Raw genomic sequence first — 16,156 nt, 5'->3', positions numbered from 1 at the left:
GAGGGATATACATGTGAGGGATATACATGTGAGGGATATACATGTGAGGGATATACATGTGAGGGATATACATGTGAGGGATATACATGTGAGGGATATACATGTGAGGCATATATATATGTGAGGGATATACATGTGAGGGATATACATGTGAGGGATATACATGTGAGGCATATATATATGTGAGGGATATGCATGTGAAGGATATACATGTGAGGGATATACGTGTAAGGGATATACATGTGAGGGATATACATGAGGAATATGCATGTGAAGGATATACATGTGAGGGATATACATGTGAGGGATATACATGTGAAGGATATACATGTGAGGGATATACATGTGAAGGATATACATGTGAACGATATACATGTTAGGGATACATAAGCGAGGGATATAAATGAGGGATGTACGTGAGGGATGTACGTGAGGGATATACATGTGAAGGATATACATGTAAGGCATATACATGTAAGGTATATACATGAGGGATATACATGTGAGGGATATACATGTGAAGAATATACATGTAAGGGATATACATGTGAGGTCTATACATTTGAGGGATATACATGTAAGGGATATATATATGTGAGGGATACACATGTAAGGGATATACATGTGAAGGATATACATGTAAGGGATACACATGTGAGGGATATACATGTGAGGGATATACATATAAGGGATATAGATGTAAGGGATATACATGTGTGAGATATACATGTAAGTTTTATTTATGAAAGGGATATTCATGTGAAGGATATACATGTAAAGAATATTCATGTGAAGGATATACATGTAAAGAATATTCATGTGAAGGATATACATGTAAGGGATATACATGTTGGGGATATACATGTAAGGGATATGTGAGGGATACAGATGTAAGGGATATACATGCAAGGGATATACATGTAAGGGATATACAAGTGAGGGATATACACAGTGTAGAGGCCTATGACGTCACGTTTCACTCTATGGAATTCTATCATGACTTGTTGAAGCTCGACTCTGCGACGTATCGCTCATCCAGGTCGTCAGTATATGCAGACACTGATGTTACTGTCCGCTACACTCGCAGCGTTGTGTACTTTTGATGTAGTGTGTGTTGGTGTACTGTGTGTGGTTGTAGTGTGTGTGGTTGTAGTGTGTGTTGGTGTACTGTGTGTGGTTGTAGTGTGTGTGGTTGTAGTGTGTGTTGGTGTACTGTGTGTGGTTGTAGTGTGTGTTGGTGTAGTGTGTGTTGGTGTACTGTGTGTGGTTGTAGTGTGTGTTGGTGTAGTGTGTGTTGGTGTACTGTGTGTGGTTGTAGTGTGTGTTGGTGTACTGTGTGTGGTTGTAGTGTGTGTGGGTGCAGTGTGTGTTGGTGTACTGTGTGTGGTTGTAGTGTGAGTGGGTGTAGTGTGTGTTGGTGTACTGTGTGTGGTTGTAGTGTGTGTGGGTGTACTGTGTGTGTTGGTGTACTGTGTGTGGTTGTAGTGTGTGTTGGTGTACTGTGTGGTTGTAGTGTGTGTTGGTGTACTGTGTGGTTGTAGTGTGTGTTGGTGTACTGTGTGGTTGTAGTGTGTGTTGGTGTACTGTGTGGTTGTAGTGTGTGTTGGTGTACTGTGTGTGGTTGTAGTGTGTGTTGGTGTACTGTGTGGTTGTAGTGTGTGTGGGTGTACTGTGTGGTTGTAGTGTGTGTTGGTGTAGTGTGTGTTGGTGTACTGTGTGTGGTTGTAGTGTGTTGGTGTACTGTGTGTGGTTGTAGTGTGTGTTGGTGTACTGTGTGTGGTTGTAGTGTGTGTTGGTGTACTGTGTGTGGTTGTAGTGTGTGTTGGTGTAGTGTGTGTTGGTGTACTGTGTGTGGTTGTAGTGTGTGTTGGTGTACTGTGTGGTTGTAGTGTGTGTGGGTGTACTGTGTGGTTGTAGTGTGTGTTGGTGTAGTGTGTGTTGGTGTACTGTGTGTGGTTGTAGTGTGTTGGTGTACTGTGTGTGGTTGTAGTGTGTGTTGGTGTACTGTGTGTGGTTGTAGTGTGTGTTGGTGTAGTGTGTGTTGGTGTAGTGTGTGTGGTTGTAGTGTGTGTTGGTGTAGTGTGTGTGGTTGTAGTGTGTGTTGGTGTAGTGTGTGTTGGTGTACTGTGTGTGGTTGTAGTGTGTGTTGGTGTAGTGTGTGTGGTTGTAGTGTGTGTTGGTGTAGTGTGTGTGGTTGTAGTGTGTGTTGGTGTAGTGTGTGTTGGTGTACTGTGTGTGGTTGTAGTGTGTGTGGGTGTACTGTGTGTGGTTGTAGTGTGTGTGGGTGTAGTGTGTGTTGGTGTACTGTGTGTGGTTGTAGTGTGTGTTGGTGTACTGTGTGTGGTTGTAGTGTGTGTGGGTGCAGTGTGTGTTGGTGTACTGTGTGTGGTTGTAGTGTGTGTTGGTGTACTGTGTGTGGTTGTAGTGTGTGTTGGTGTACTGTGTGTGGTTGTAGTGTGTGTTGGTGTACTGTGTGTGGTTGTAGTGTGTGTTGGTGTACTGTGTGTGGTTGTAGTGTGTGTGGGTGTACTGTGTGGTTGTAGTGTGTGTGGGTGTACTGTGTGGTTGTAGTGTGTGTGGGTGTACTGTGTGGGTGCAGTGTGTGTTGGTGTACTGTGTGGTTGTAGTGTGTGTGGGTGTACTGTGTGGTTGTAGTGTGTGTGGGTGTAGTGTGTGTTGGTGTACTGTGTGTGGTTGTAGTGTGTGTGGGTGCAGTGTGTGTTGGTGTACTGTGTGGTTGTAGTGTGTGTGGGTGTACTGTGTGGTTGTAGTGTGTGTTGGTGTACTGTGTGTGGTTGTAGTGAGTGTAGGTGTACTGTGTGTGGTTGTAGTGTGTGTTGGTGTACTGTGTGGTTGTAGTGTGTGTTGGTGTACTGTGTGTGGTTGTAGTGTGTGTTGGTGTACTGTGTGTGGTTGTAGTGTGTGTTGGTGTACTGTGTGGTTGTAGTGTGTGTTGGTGTACTGTGTGGTTGTAGTGTGTGTTGGTGTACTGTGTGTGGTTGTAGTGTGTGTTGGTGTACTGTGTGGTTGTAGTGTGTGTTGGTGTACTGTGTGGTTGTGTGTGGTTGTAGTGTGTGTTGGTGTACTGTGTGTGGTTGTAGTGTGTGTTGGTGTACTGTGTGTGGTTGTAGTGTGTGTTGGTGTACTGTGTGGTTGTAGTGTGTGTTGGTGTACTGTGTGGTTGTAGTGTGTGTTGGTGTACTGTGTGGGTGTAGTGTGTGTTGGTGTACTGTGTGTGGTTGTAGTGTGTGTTGGTGTACTGTGTGGTTGTAGTGTGTGTTGGTGTACTGTGTGGTTGTAGTGTGTGTTGGTGTACTGTGTGGGTGTAGTGTGTGTTGGTGTACTGTGTGTGGTTGTAGTGTGTGTCGGTGTACTGTGTGGTTGTAGTGTGTGTTGGTGTACTGTGTGGTTGTAGTGTGTGTTGGTGTACTGTGTGGTTGTAGTGTGTGTTGGTGTACTGTGTGGTTGTAGTGTGTGTTGGTGTACTGTGTGGTTGTAGTGAGTGTTGGTGTACTGTGTGGTTGTAGTGTGTGTTGGTGTACTGTGTGTGGTTGTAGTGTGTGTTGGTGTACTGTGTGGGTGAAGTGTGTGTTGGTGTACTGTGTGGTTGTAGTGTGTGTTGGTGTACTGTGTGGTTGTAGTGTGTGTGGGTGTACTGTGTGGTTGTAGTGTGTTGGTGTACTGTGTGGTTGTAGTGTGTGTTGGTGTACTGTGTGTGGTTGTAGTGTGTGTTGGTGTACTGTGTGGGTGTAGTGTGTGTTGGTGTACTGTGTGTGGTTGTAGTGTGTGTTGGTGTACTGTGTGGTTGTAGTGTGTGTGGGTGTACTGTGTGGTTGTAGTGTGTTGGTGTACTGTGTGGTTGTAGTGTGTGTTGGTGTACTGTGTGGGTGTAGTGTGTGTTGGTGTACTGTGTGTGGTTGTAGTGTGTGTTGGTGTACTGTGTGGTTGTAGTGTGTGTTGGTGTACTGTGTGGTTGTAGTGTGTGTTGGTGTACTGTGTGGTTGTAGTGTGTGTTGGTGTACTGTGTGGTTGTAGTGTGTGTTGGTGTACTGTGTGGTTGTAGTGTGTGTTGGTGTACTGTGTGGTTGTAGTGTGTGTTGGTGTACTGTGTGTGGTTGTAGTGTGTGTTGGTGTACTGTGTGGGTGTAGTGTGTGTTGGTGTACTGTGTGTGGTTGTAGTGTGTGTTGGTGTACTGTGTGGTTGTAGTGTGTGTGGGTGTACTGTGTGGTTGTAGTGTGTTGGTGTACTGTGTGGTTGTAGTGTGTGTTGGTGTACTGTGTGGGTGTAGTGTGTGTTGGTGTACTGTGTGTGGTTGTAGTGTGTGTGGGTGTACTGTGTGGTTGTAGTGTGTGTGGGTGCAGTGTGTGTTGGTGTACTGTGTGGTTGTAGTGTGTGTGGGTGTACTGTGTGGTTGTAGTGTGTGTGGGTGTAGAGTGTGTTGGTGTATTGTGTGGTTGTAGTGTGAGTTGGTGTACTGTGTGGTTGTAGTGTGTGTGGGTGCAGTGTGTGTTGGTGTACTGTGTGGTTGTAGTGTGTGTGGGTGTACTGTGTGGTTGTAGTGTGTGTGGGTGCAGTGTGTGTTGGTGTACTGTGTGGTTGTAGTGTGTGTGGGTGTACTGTGTGGTTGTAGTGTGTGTGGGTGTACTGTGTGGTTGTAGTGTGTGTGGTTGTAGTGTGTGTGGGTGTAGTGTGTGTGGGTGTAGAGTGTGTTGGTGTACTGTGTGGTTGTAGTGTGTGTTGGTGTACTGTGTGTGGTTGTAGTGTGTGTAGGTGTAGTGTGTGTTGGTGTACTGTGTGGTTGTAGTGTGAGTTGGTGTACTGTGTGGTTGTAGTGTGTGTGGTTGTAGTGTGTGTGGGTGTAGAGTGTGTTGGTGTACTGTGTGGTTGTAGTGTGAGTTGGTGTACTGAGTGGTTGTAGTGTGTGTGAGGGTGCAGTGTCTGTTGGTGTGCTGTGTGTGGTTGTAGTGTGTGTGGGTGTAGAGTGTGTTGGTGTACTGTGTGGTTGTAGTGTGAGTTGGTGTACTGTGTGGTTGTAGTGTGTGTGGGTGCAGTGTGTGTTGGTGTACTGTGTGGTTGTAGTGTGTGTTGGTGTACTGTGTGTGGTTGTAGTGTGTGTAGGTGTAGTGTGTGTTGGTGTACTGTGTGGTTGTAGTGTGTGTGGGTGCAGTGTGTGTTGGTGTACTGTGTGGTTGTAGTGTGTGTTGGTGTACTGTGTGGTTGTAGTGTGTGTTGGTGTACTGTGTGGTTGTAGTGTGTGTTGGTGTACTGTGTGGTTGTAGTGTGTGTGGGTGTAGAGTGTGTTGGTGTACTGTGTGTGGTTGTAGTGTGTGTGGGTGAAGAGTGTGTTGGTGTAGTATGTGTGGTTGTAGTGTGTGTTGGTGTACTGTGTGTGGCTGTAGTGTGTTGGTGTAGTGTGTGTGGTTGTAGTGTGTGTTGGTGTAGTGTGTGTGGTTGTAGTGTGTTGGTGTAGTGTGTGTGGTTGTAGTGTGTTGGTGTAGTGTGTGTGGTTGTAGTGTGTTGGTGTAGTGTGTGTGGTTGTAGTGTGTGTTGGTGTAGTGTGTGTGGTTGTAGTGTGTTGGTGTAGTGTGTGTTGTTGTAGTGTGTGTAGGTGCAGTGTGTGTGTGGGTGTAGTGTGGGTGTAGTGTGTGTGTGTGTGTGTGGGTGTACTCTGTGTGTGGGTGTAGTGTGTGTGTGTGTGTAGTGTGTGTTGGTGCACTGTGTGTGGTTGTAGTGTGTGTAGGTGCTGTGTGTGTGTGTTCGTAGAGTGTGTGGGTGTAGTGTGCGGGTGTAGTGTGTGTGTGTGTGTGTGTGTGTGTGTGTGTGTGTGTGTGTGTGTGTGTGTGTGTGTGTGTGTGTGTGTGTGTGTGTGTGTGTGTGTGTCTGTGTGTGTGTGTGGGTGTACTGTGTGTGTGGGTGCAGTGTGTGTTGGTGTACTGTGTGTGGTTGCAGTGTTTGTGGGTGTAGTGTGTGTGGTTGTAGTGTGTGTAGGTGCAGTGTGTGTGGGTGTAGAGTGTGTGGGTGTAGTGTGGGTGTAGTGTGGGTGTAGTGTGTGTGTGTGTGTGTGTGTGTGTGTGTGTGTGTGTGTGTGTGTGTGTACTGTGTGTGGGTGTAGTGTGTGTTGTTCTACTGTGTGTGGTTGTAGTGTGTGTGTGTTTAGTGTGTGTTGGTGGACTGCGTGTGGTTATAGTGTGTGTGGGTGTAGAGTGTGTTGGTGTACTGTGTGGTTGTAGTGTGTGTGGGTGTATTATGTGTGGTTGTAGTGTGTGTGGTTGTAGTGTGTGGGTGTAGTGTGTGTGGATGAAGTGTTTGTTGTAGTGTGTGTGGTTGTAGTGTGTGTGGGTGTAGTGTGTATGGGTGTAGTGTGTGTGGGTGTAGTGTGTGTGGGTATAGTGTGTATGGGTGCAGAGTGTGTAGGTGTAGTGTGTGTTAGTGTACTGTGAGTGGGTGTAGTATGTGTGGGTGTAGTGTGTTTGTGTAGAGTTTGTGGGTGTAGAATGTGGGTGTAGTATGTGTGGGTGTAGTAAGTGTGGGTGTAGTATGTGTGTTTGTACTCACCTAATTGTGGTTGCAGGGGTCGAGACTCAGCTCCTGGCCCCGCCTCTTCACTGATCGCTACTAGGTCCTCTCTCTCTCTGCTTCCTGAGCTGTATCATACCTCTTCTTAAAACTATGTATGGTTCCTGCCTCCACTACTTCACTTGCTAGGCTATTCCACTTCCTGACGACTCTATGACTGAAGAAATACCTCCTAACGTCCCTGTGACTCGTCTGAGTCTTCAGCTTCCAGTTGTGACCCCTTGTCCCTGTGTCCCCTCTCTGGAACATCCTATCTCTGTCCACCTTGTCTATTCCCCGCAGTATCTTGTATGTCGTTATCATGTCTCCCCTGACCCTTCTGTCCTCCAGTGTCGTCAGTCCGATTTCCCTTAACCTTTCCTCGTACGACATTCCCTTGAGCTCTGGGACTAGCCTTGTTGCAAACCTTTGTACTTTCTCTAACTTCTTGACGTGCTTGACCAGGTGTGGGTTCCAGACTGGTGCTGCATACTCCAGTATGGGCCTAACATACACAGTGTACAGAGTCTTGAACGATTCCTTATTAAGGTATCGGAACGCTATTCTCAGGTTTGCCAGGCGCCCGTATGTTGCAGCAGTTATTTGGTTGATGTGTGCCTCTGGTGATGTGCTCGGTGTTATGGTTACCCCAAGGTCTTTCTCCCTGAGTGAGGTCTGTAGTCTGTGTGTGTGTGTGTGTGTGTGTGTGTGTGTGTGTGTGTGTGTGTGTGTGTGGGGGTGTAGTATGTGTGGGTGTAGTGTGTGTGGGTGTAGTGTGTTTGGGTGTTGTGTGTGGGTGTAGTGTGTGGGTGTAGTGTGTGGGTGTAGTGTGGGTGTATGTGTGGGTGTATGTGTGGGTGTATGTGTGGGTGTGGTATGTGTGGGTGTAGTGTGTGTGGGTGTAGTGTGTGGGTGTAGTGTGTGGGTGTAGTGTGTGGGTGTAGTATGTGTGGGTGTAGTATGTGTGGGTGTAGTGTGTTTGGGTTTTGTGTGTGGGTGTAGTGTGTGGGTGTAGTGTGTGGGTGTAGTGTGGGTGTAGTATGTGTGGGTGTATGTGTGGGTGTATGTGTGGGTGTGGTATGTGTGGGTGTAGTGTGTGTGGGTGTAGTGTGTGGGTGTAGTATGTGTGGGTGTAGTGTGTGTGGGTGTAGTGTGTTTGGGTTTTGTGTGTGGGTGTAGTGTGTGGGTGTAGTGTGTGGGTGTAGTGTGGGTGTAGTATGTGTGGGTGTATGTGTGGGTGTATGTGTGGGTGTGGTATGTGTGGGTGTAGTGTGTGTGGGTGTAGTGTGTGGGTGTAGTGTGTGGGTGTAGTGTGTGGGTGTAGTATGTGTGGGTGTAGTATGTGTGGGTGTAGTATGTGTGGTTGTAGTATGTGTAGGTGTAGTATGTGTGGGTATGTGTGGGTGTAGTATATGTGTGTTTGGGTGTAGTGTGTGGGTGTAGTGTGGGTGAAGTAGGTGTGGGTGTAGAATGTGTGGGTGTAGTGTGTGTGGGTGTAGAGTGTGTGAGTGTAGTGTGTGTGTGTGTGTGGGTGTAGTGTGCGTGTGGGTGTAGTGTGTGTTGGTGTATTGTGTGTGGTTGTAGTGTGTGTGGTTGTAGTGTGTGTGGTTGTAGTGTATGGGTGTAGTGTGTGGGTGTAGTGTGTGTGGGTGTAATGTTTGTTGGTGTAGAGTGTGTGGGTGTAGTGTGTGTGGGTGTAGTGTGTGTGGGTGTAGAATGTGTGGGTGTAGAGTGTGTGGGTGTAGTGTGTGTGGTTGTAGAATGTGTGGGTGTAGAGTGTGTGGGTGCAGAGTGTGTGGGTGTAGTGTGTGTGGGTGTAGTGTGTGTGGGTGTAGTGTGTGGGTGTAGAGTGTGTGTGTGTGTGTGTAGTGTGTATGTATGTAGTGTGCGAGTGTAGTGTGTGTGAGTGTAGTATGTGGGAGAAGAGTGTAAGTGTAGTGTGTGTGTGTGTGTAGGGAGAGTGTAGTCTGTGGGTGTAGAGTGAGTGTAGTGTAGTGAGTGTAGTGTGAGTGTAGTGTGTGTGTGTGTGTAGTGTGTGTGGGTGTGTGTGAGAGTGTAGTGTGTGTGGGTGTAGTGTGTGTGGGTGTGTGTGAGAGTGTAGTGTGTGTGGGTGTGTGTGAGAGTGTAGTGTGTGTGGGTGTAGTGAGTGCAGTGTGGGTGTAGGAAGGCAGGTACTGCTATAAAACACAACACAACTACCTGTTGTCGTAACAATGTTTCAGGTAGCGTAAAGCCTCAACAAACATTATCCTGCCTCAGGCTTAAATCTTTCACCATCAAGACTGGAGAGAGAACGTTACACAAAGGGAAATATCGCGACAATTAAAAGCTGTTTCACCTTGAATTCCAAATTATTGCCCATATATTTAGCAGAGGGAAAACAATAGGAGGAGAGGACTCCTTTGTGGAATATACTTATAATTACCTATTATACAGACTTAAAATCATAGCCATGATTCCTAAAGGGGTGGACCAGTAAGCCATCTGAAGGCCTCCGTCAGATGACCAAAAGTTCCAGTGGCGGGTGTTATGACTAAGACCAGACTCAGGAAACACTTGTCCAGTTTCTTGACAAATTTTACCTAGCCCCCCTCCCCCCCCGAGCTATATCAAGATACCTCATTAATAAATATAAGATAATCGAGCAAATATTCTAAATTAGTTTGACACAGATAATTATGATGTAAATAGTTTCTAGGTATTTTGTGCACTCCTTTGCTCTGGTGATACCCGCACAGGATGGGTACCGTGTGCTTAATAAACTTGCCACTTCCGCAGCAAAATTTAATGTGAATTTTTCCCATCACGACATGAAGCTTTGGGTAGAACTTCACCAATACAGGAGGGCCCCGCTTTACAGCGCTTAGCTTTACGATGTTTCGCTAATGCAGCAGCTTTCCATTGTACCCATTTTTCATTTATTCAGACTTCCTACAATAAATATATTCACCACTCACTTTAAGCTAAGAATGAAAATATTTAAGGTAAGTAACGTGTGTACTGTATATGCATTTTTTAGGCCTAGCTCTACTGATCACTTAATATATGATATTATAAACATGTTATCAGGTTTTTATATATATTTGAAAGTCAGAAAAGACTACGTTTCACTTTACAGCTATTTTAGCTTCACAGCAGTAGCCTTGAACCTAACCTGCTGTATAAGCGGGGCCCTCCTACATGTACTTGATGTCTCCCCAGAGATACACGTCCTCTACAGGCTACAGGAGTCTGCTTCGCGTAGACTCTGTCAACCAGACTTATCCTTTAAGACACTAGATAACAGATCTGGAGAGCAGTGAATTAAACTGTAACACAGGTCTTAAAAGTTGGCATCACTGTTCTCACTGGCTCATTTTTTCAAAGCCAGTCGACGTGCCAATTAAAACCTCATACAGAAGCTACAGTTATATATATATTTTTTAAACGTTGGTCGTCTCTTGAAGTTGGTAACTACTTTTTCCCCTCAAAATGGTGGCCTTTGTTTTTAATTGCCTTTTTTTTTCAAGATAGCAAATATTTTAATACAAGGCCGCTATCTCAAACAAACAACAGCCATCTTGAAAAAAAAAATCTACTATCTCAAACGAACAACAGCCATCTTAAAAGGTGAAAAAAATGGCGGCAACTTGACAAACAACACCGTCGTAATTTTTTTCAAGCAGAACATTACAGGTTGAGTTGGTCACCTATCTCACCCTACGGAAGCCTCATAATTAAAGGGATGGAGGGGTAAGCCAGTGGAAGGCCTCGGTCAGATGACCAAGAACTCCAGCTGTGGGTCATCATACAACTAGGACCCGCATCAGGAAACACTTGTCCTGCTTCCTGAGAAATCTTAAATAATCAAGGCCTCACCACTCAAAACTCACACTAACCTCATCTCAACTATTAATTATTACCATGCAAAAAAAAATCTAAATTATGTTTAGGAGTAGCCAACTCTATACTACCGCCATGTGATCTGTGTCTCTACGAATAAGACGAAGAGAGAGAGAGAGAGAGAGAGAGAGAGAGAGGGAGAAAAGCTATTTCTTACCTGTTACTTCAAAGGAAACGGTACAGATTTAGAGTGACTAATCAATCAAAGGTACAGACTGAGAATGATTCAATCAATCAACAGAACCGACTGATTAATCAATCAACGGTACAGAGTGAGAATGAATCAATCCCTCAACGGTACAGACTGATCCATCCATCAAGGTTACAGACTGAGAATGATTAAATCCATCCATCAATGGTACAGATTGGGAATGATCAGAGCAATCAACGGTGCAGATTAAGAATGACTCAATCCATCAATCTGTAACAACTGACGAGAAGAGAAAATATGTGTGTGTGAAGGAATGAATTGAGTTATAATACGGTGAAAACAATCAGTGTTCTATTATGCTCTATTATGTAATCTATTATGAATACATTAATATAGACATCTAAGTAGACCCCCAGATGTCTAGGGAGACATCCAGACAGATGTCTGGAGAACCATCCAGATATCTAAGACAGATATCTAAATGTCATTATAGATATCCAATGTCTAGATAGATATCCAGAGCCCTAGATAACTGTCTTTGCAGATATGTAGATAAATATCTAGATATATATTTAGATGTCTAGATGGATATTTAGGTAGTTATCCAGATAGATCTCTATATCTTCATATATATATATATATATATATATATATATATATATATATATATATATATATATATATATATATATATATATATATATATATATATATATTTCAACAAGTTGGTCGTCTCCCACCGAGGCAGGGTGACCCAAAAAAGACAGAAAATCCCCAAAAAGAAAATACTTTCATCATCATTCAACACTTTCACCACACTCACACATTATCACTGCTTTTGCAGAGGTGCTCAGAATACAACAGTTTAGAAGCATACACGTATAAAGATACACAACATATCCCTCCAAACTGCCAATATCCCAAACCCCTCCTTTAAAGTGCAGGCATTGTACTTCCCATTTCCAGGACTCAAGTCCGACTATATGAAAATAACCGGTTTCCCTGAATCCCTTCACTAAATATTACCCTGCTCACACTCCAACAGATCGTCAGGTCCCAAGTATCATTCGTCTCCATTCACTCCTATCTAACACGCTCATGCACGCTTGCTGTAAGTCCAAGCCCCTCGCCCACAAAACCTCCTTTACCCCCTCTTTCCAACCCTTTCGAGGACGACCCCTACCCCTCTTTCCTTCCCCTATAGATTTATATGCTTTCCATGTAAATATATATATATATATATATATATATATATATATATATATATTTTAAAATATATATATATATATATATGTATATATATATATATATATATATATATAATAATAATAATAATAATAATTAGATAGTTATCCAGATAATCTCATATCTTTAGATATATATCCAGACAGATAATTAGTCATCCAGATAGATCTCCATATTCCTAAATACATGTCCAGATAGATACTTAGTTATCCAAATAGATCTCCATATCCCTAGATATATATCCACATAGATAATTAGTTATCCAGATAAATCTCCATATATTTAGATATATATCCAAACAGATCATGAGCCTCCCCTTCCCACCCCACAAAAAAAAAAAAAATACTGAACGGGGATTCGAACCCCGGTACATACAATCTGCAGGCCCGAGGTTGTTATCACTGAGCCGAATAATTTTCTTTGCGTAGAGCATTTCTGTGGCGCGTCAGTATCAGCGGCACCAACAGAAGTACAGGCTGTAAGAGTCATTCTTTTGTAAGCTCGGTGGTAAGCGCATTGAGACTCCCACATGAGAGGACCACGGTTCGAGCTGCCATCCATCTCTCTCTATGCATCTAGATAGATCGTCTGGGAACTTACTGGTGATGCTAAGTCGGTTCCAGGACACTATGCATCTGTTGAGGTGAGCTTTATGGTGTCGGAAGAGACTTTAAGATCATGAAAAACAATGGGAAATGAATTCCATGGGAAAGGGGGAATTTCACTGAAAACTACAGAAAGTGAGAATTTCACTAAATTCTAAGAAAATGAGAATTTGACTGAAAATCTTAGAAAATGAGAATTTGACTGAAAATCTTAAAGAATGAAAATTTAATTGAAAATCTTAGAGAATGAGAATTTCACTGAAAATCCCAAAGAAACGCCAATAAAAAGAAGAAAATAGAATTTCACTAAAAAAAATATAGAAAGGGACTTCCATTAAAAATATAATATAGAATTATAAAATGGGATTTTCCTGACAACCTTAGGAAATAATATGAAAGTCAAGGAGAGCCTCAAGACTTCCAGGTATTGAGATCAGAGGAGCTCCAGGTACTGAGATCGAAGGAGATCCAGATATTGAGATCGAAGGAGCTCCAGGTACTGAGATCGAAGGAGCTCCAGGCATTGATATTGAGATCGAAGGAGCTCCAGGTACTGAGATCGAAGGAGCTCCAGATATTGAGATCGAAGGAACTCCAGATATTGAGATCGAAGGAGCTCCAGGTACTGAGATCGAAGGAGCTCCAGATATTGAGATCGAAGGAGCTCCAGATATTGAGATCGAAGGAACTCCAGATATTGAGATCGAAGGAGCTCCAGGTACTGAGATCGAAGGAGCTCCAGATATTGAGATCGAAGGAGCTCCAGGTACTGAGATCGAAGGAGCTCCAGATATTGAGATCGAAGGAGCTCCAGGTACTGAGATCGAAGGAGCTCCAGGCATTGATATTGAGATCGAAGGAGCTCCAGGTACTGAGATCGAAGGAGCTCCAGATATTGAGATCGAAGGAGCTCCAGATATTGAGATCGAAGGAACTCCAGATATTGAGATCGAAGGAGCTCCAGGTACTGAGATCGAAGGAGCTCCAGATATTGAGATCGAAGGAGCTCCAGGTACTGAGATCGAAGGAGCTCCAGATATTGAGATCGAAGGAGCTCCAGGTACTGAGATCGAAGGAGCTCCAGGCATTGATATTGAGATCGAAGGAGCTCCAGGTACTGAGATCGAAGGAGCTCCAGATATTGAGATCGAAGGAGCTCCAGGTACTGAGATCGAAGGAGCTCCAGGCATTGATATTGAGATCGAAGGAGCTCCAGATATTGAGATCGAAGGAACTCCAGGTACTGAGATCAGAGGAGCTCCAGGCATTGATATTGAGATCGAAGGAGCTCCAGATATTGAGATCGAAGGAACTCCAGGTACTGAGATCGAAGGAGCTCCAGGCATTGATATTGAGATCGAAGGAGCTCCAGATATTGAGATCGAAGGAACTCCAGGTACTGAGATCAGAGGAGCTCCAGGCATTGATATTGAGATCGAAGGAGCTCCAGGCATTGATATTGAGATCGAAGGAACTCCAGGCACTGATATTGAGATCGAAGGAGCTCCAGATATTGAGATCGAAGGAACTCCAGGTACTGAGATCAGAGGAGCTCCAGGCATTGATATTGAGATCGAAGGAGCTCCAGATATTGAGATCGAAGGAACTCCAGGTACTGAGATCAGAGGAGCTCCAGGCATTGATATTGAGATCGAAGGAGCTCCAGGCATTGATATTGAGATCGAAGGAGCTCCAGGCATTGATATTGAGATCGAAGGAACTCCAGATATAGAGATCGAAGGAACTCCAGGTACTGAGATCAGAGGAGCTCCAGGCATTGATATTGAGATCGAAAGAGCTCCAGATATTGAGATCGAAGGAACTCCAGGTATTGAGATCGAAGGAGCTCCAGGCATTGATATTGAGATCGAAGGAGCTCCAGATATTGAGATCGAAGGAACTCCAGGTACTGAGATCAGAGGAGCTCCAGACATTGATATTGAGATCGAAGGAGCTCCAGGCATTGATATTGAGATCGAAGGAACTCAAGATATTGAGATCGAAGGAGCTCCAGGCATTGGTATTGAGATCGAAGGAGCTCCAGGCATTGATACTGAGATCGAAGGAACTCCAGATATTGAGATCGAAGGAGCTCCAGGCACTGATATTGAGATCGAAGGAGCTCCAGGCATTGATATTGAGATCGAAGGAACTCCAGGTATTGAGATCGAAGGAGCTCCAGGCATTGATATTGAGATCGGAGCTCCAGGCATTGATATTGAGATCGAAGGAACTCCAGATATTGAGATCGAAGGAGCTCCAGGCATTGATATTGAGATCGAAGGAGCTCCAGGCATTGATATCGAGATCGAAGGAACTCCAGATATTGAGATCGAAGGAGCTCCAGGCATTGATATTGAGATCGAAGGAGCTCCAGATATTGAGATCGAAGGAACTCCAGGTATTGAGATCGAAGGAGCTCCAGGCATTGATATTGAGATCGAAGGAACTCCAGATATTGAGATCGAAGGAACTCCAGGTACTGAGATCGAAGGAGCTCCAGGTATTGAGATCGAAGGAACTCCAGGTACTGAGATCGAAGGAGCTCCAGGTATTGATATTGAGATCGAAGGAGCTCCAGATATTGAGATCGAAGGAACTCCAGGTACTGAGATCGAAGGAGCTCCAGGTATTGATAATGAGATCGAAGGAGCTCCAGATATTGAGATCGAAGGAGCTCCAGGTACTGAGATCAGAGGAGCTCCAGGCATTGATATTGAGATCGAAGGAGCTCCAGGTATTGAGATCGAAGGAACTCCAGGTAATGAGATCGAAGGGGCTCCAGGTACTGAGATCAAACGAGTTCCAGGTATTGAGATCGAAGGAGCTCTAGGTATTGAGATCGAAGGAGTTCCAGGTATTGAGATCGAAGGAGCTCAAGGTATTGATATTGAGATCGAAGGAGCTCCAGATATTGAGATCGAAGGAGCTCCAGGTACTGAGATCGAAGGAGCTCCAGGTATTGATATTGAGATCGAAGGAGCTCCAGATATTGAGATCGAAGGAGCTCCAGGTACTGAGATCAGAGGAGCTCCAGGCATTGATATTGAGATCGAAGGAGCTCCAGGTATTGAGATCGAAGGAACTCCAGGTTATGAGATCGAAGGAGCTCCAGGTACTGAAATCAAACGAGTTCCAGGTATTGAGATCGAAGGAGCTCCAGGTATTGAGATCGAAGAGTTCCAGGTATTGAGATCAAAGGAGCTCCAGGTATTGAAATCGAAGAAGCTCGATGTGCCATTTAGACAAGAGAAACACGTTTCGAACAAGCTTACATCGGACAGACACGTTTCGAACAAGCTTTCATCTTGGGACAATGTTTAAATTTTCATTAAATCATGATACCGTTTTTTCATAGGGCGAAAAGTCGTCCTGACAAAAGCTTGGCCTGCGGCCTGTGTCTTAATACCTGGCAGTCGGCCATCTCCTCCTAGGAAGTAACATTTCGAAGACTCTAAGAAGAATCAAGAGCAAGAGGAAAGTGGCGGGGCACTGACGTTAAACACGAAGGGAAGTGACCTCAGACTCCTACGAGAGAATGAGGTGGCACTGAAAATAGTGTGAGAGACTAGTGACTATTAGAGGCGATGAAGATGGGGAGCGGGGGGAGGTGGTTCAAATTACCCCTATGGAAGGGAAGAGGAAATAAGTAGAGCTCTACGTATGGTGAAGGGGGTAGGTGGAAGTAGTTCAATGGTTCCATAAGGAAAGTAGTGG

At 44.5% G+C, this 16,156-nt stretch overlaps 1 protein-coding gene across 9 annotated transcripts in view; it reads right to left on the bottom strand.

The window, feature by feature from the left end:
- The window catches only part of para (sodium voltage-gated channel paralytic), a 431,083-nt gene that overhangs the window by 57,300 nt on the left and 357,627 nt on the right, over positions 1-16,156 (bottom strand). The gene's annotated exons all lie outside the window — the stretch shown is intronic.

Source organism: Cherax quadricarinatus, chromosome 68 (assembly GCF_038502225.1).
Source record: "Cherax quadricarinatus isolate ZL_2023a chromosome 68, ASM3850222v1, whole genome shotgun sequence".
Taxonomy (NCBI): Eukaryota; Metazoa; Arthropoda; class Malacostraca; order Decapoda; family Parastacidae; genus Cherax; species Cherax quadricarinatus.
The sequence above is the reverse complement of the archived record's forward strand: the minus strand, read 5'-3'. Positions and strand labels throughout refer to the sequence as shown.